This window comes from Tupaia chinensis, unplaced genomic scaffold (assembly GCF_000334495.1).
Source record: "Tupaia chinensis unplaced genomic scaffold, TupChi_1.0 Scaffold000671_2, whole genome shotgun sequence".
Lineage (NCBI taxonomy): Eukaryota > Metazoa > Chordata > Mammalia > Scandentia > Tupaiidae > Tupaia > Tupaia belangeri.
This window is the reverse complement of record NW_006160194.1, coordinates 1,250,484-1,253,539: the sequence shown is the minus strand read 5'-3', so window position 1 is coordinate 1,253,539 and position 3,056 is coordinate 1,250,484. Positions and strand designations below refer to the sequence as shown.

The window sequence follows — 3,056 nt, the reverse complement described above, 5'->3', positions numbered from 1 at the left end:
AAAAAAAAAAAAAAAAAGAAAAGGAAAGAAAGCCTCCTCAGTGGGAGAAATGCAAAGCTGGGATTTCAGCTGCTACCAGAGGCTGAGGGAGAGGGCCGAGGGGCAGAGCAGCTGAGGGCAGGAGGCGTCCATGAGGACCACTGGCTTCAGTGGGCACCTGCGCGGCCAGACCACCTTCTCTCACACTCCTTGCAGCCTACATAGAAATGGGGTATTCTGTGCTATTTTCATTCTGTGCTAATGGTTAAGGAAACCAGATCCCATGTGGCCAATTGCACGGTTCGAATCCCAGCTCCCACAGCTAGAAAAACACTCCAAGCACATGTGCGTGCATGCCCCAAATCCTGAAAGGACGGAGAAATGGAGGAGAAGGGTTTGCGACATGGCCATGCCCTGCCAGGGGGTCCTTTCTTCCAGTCCCGCTCTCTGGGGTGGGGGGGCGGGGGCTTATGGTGTGCAGTCACAGTGCTGCTCCACGGTACTGCGTGGCAGAGGCCGGATCGCACATGGCGACCACAGATTTCATGTGGGAGATGGACAATTAGGAAAAAACTGTGGAGACTCCTTGGGGCGAACACAGAGAAGGTGGGACACACTGGCTGGACTCTGGAGGAGCCCTCCGGGTAGCAGCTTCATGAACTGTGGGTGCTGCAGGAGCCCCGCCCCAACCCGCCCCCTGCCACCTCCTTCACCCTGTCAGGGTGGGACCTGGCCTTTGCCTTGAACCCTGATAAGGCCACCTGCCTGGTTCCCTGGCTGAGAGCTAAGGGAATCTGCTAGCACACGTCTGCTCACATCCACAGGCGGGTCATCATGTGACCTTGATCATTTCTACTTTATATATTTTTGTTTCGTCCTGTTTTGTGTGTGTGGTTTTTTTTAGGTTTTTGCCATAGAGAGACAGAGGAAGACAGTAAGAGGGAAGAAGTCCCCCCGAGGGATGGCCATGCTGCAATCCCTTCTCTTCCATTCTCTTGCTGGGATTTTGGGCATGCACACACATGTCAAATGTGAGTTTCAAGCCTCCAAGTCCAGGACTCAAACCACAATCAGCCATATGGGAGTCTAATGCCTTAACCACTATACCACCTGCTGCTCCCAGCAGGATTTTCAAGCTACCACGTCTGGGACTCAAACCATAGCTGGTCATGTGGGAGCATAGTGCATTAACCACTTTGCCACCTGTTGGCCCCGGGTCTCCTTATGTTGCTGGCCTCGAACTCAACCTACCTCAGCCTTCTGAGGAGCTGAGATTACAGGTGCGCACTCAGCTGTATTCTCTTTTTTTTTTTTGGAGAGGTTTTTGCTATAGGGCGTGTGCGCTCGCCAGATAGACAGAGACAGAGACAGAGAGTGAGAAATCACCCCCCGGGGGATGGTCACGCCGCAATCCCTTCTCCTCCGTTCTCCTCTCGGGATCTTGGGCATGCACACACATGCGCCCGGCGTGAGTTTTAAGCCACCGGGTCCAGGACGCGAACTGCGGTCGACTACGTGGGAATCCAGTGACATAGCCATTGCGCTAACTGCTGGTCCCATGTATTATCTTTTTTAAAAGTATTTGTTACCAGTTGTTCTATTGTGGTGAAATACACACGACACAAAGTTTACCACCTAACCGGTTTTACAATGGGGACCTCGGTGCACAGACACCGTAAGTTGCTGCACTTTACTGCCTCTCAGGGCACGGCCAAGCAGGTGACCCCGAGGGGCGGTCTGACCCGTAGGTTCTGGCAGAACAAGTGCCAGGAACGAGAGCGCCCTGAGGAACGAGCGGCTGCTGAGCCCGACCTGGGGGGGCGTGGTGAGAGGGCAGGGGAGGGCAGTGGCCCCACTCGGCAACCTGGTGGCCCAGTCCCCAGAGTCTCCAGGAGTGGCCTGGGCAGCTCGTGCCCCTTCTGGGTCTCTGGAAGATAAGAGCTGACCCACACCACTTCGGGTCAGTGACTGATCTGACTTGAAGGCTGGAGGGTGCTGTGGACCTGGGGAAGGGCGGCCTCGGTGGCAGGGCTGGCCCCAGCCCCAGTCATCCCCAACTTCTAAGCACGGAGGTGGCTGCATTAGCAACAGCTGGCATCATTGCTTTGCTGGAACCTGCAGGGACACACCTGCCCAGGACAGGGACCTCAAAGGGAGGGGGAAAAGCAATCATCAGGATGGGGGGCTGCTGTACCATAAAGCTGTTGCCCCCGTCACCGGTACTTAGATGTCTTTTAGACAGAATGCTTGGTTTAGTCCAGAATAAGGTAACAGGCAATGTGTAAAGTGCTTCCACTTTCCGAGAGCTGGCCTGGCTCCAGAGTCTGGGATGGAGCCCGAACTCCCTGGCACAGCACAACAGGGTCCCCTAGAAGGCCCTACCCTCCCCCGCATCACCTCCTCTGCACCCCACCGCCAGCAGGTGCAGGACACCCCCAACTCCCATCTGGGAGTCCTACACCCACGCCCTTTCCCTCCCCAGTGCCTGGCTGAGGCCCACAGATATAAACAGGCTCTCCTGGCTCCCGAGGCCCAGGGTTGCAACCCCAGCTGTGCCCTGCCCTCTACTTCCCCAGCTCAGGCAATGAATGTCGTCAACAGAATTCATGGCCCCAACACGTCAAAAGGGACATCGTGACACGTGACAGAGTTTGGGGGGCTGTTTCTGAAGAGCGAATGAGATGGGGGAGGTAAGGGGGAGACCCGGGCAAGGGAACCCACAGACAGAAGACAAGATCCAGAAGAGGCAGAGAACAGCGGGAAGCCCCCAGGGACCATGGGGGGGGGCGCCTCCTGGAGGTGCCTGTGGCACGGAGGAGGCGACCGAGAGCTGGGGTGCGGAGGAGCCCCCCAAGATGGCAGAGGGGACACAGGGGGCGATTTCAGGGATCACAGGGCCAGACTAGGGGTGTGCGGGGAGCGATGGACGAGGTCTGACTGACGGCGGGAGACCGGGGGAGCAGAGGAGACGGGGGACTCGGGGCGCCTCCCCCGAAAGGGACCGGCCCAGGGAGGGGCGGTCCAAGGCGCGGGGCTGGCTGGGCGGGGGGGGGTTCCCCCTTTTTCTGGGGCCCCCC

The 3,056-nt window shown here is 57.7% G+C and overlaps 1 protein-coding gene across 1 annotated transcript in view; it reads right to left on the bottom strand.

Moving 5' to 3' along the window:
• ZFYVE21 (zinc finger FYVE-type containing 21) overlaps positions 1–3,056 on the bottom strand; it is a gene marked incomplete in the record, with an annotated part of 20,291 nt that overhangs the window by 17,069 nt on the left and 166 nt on the right.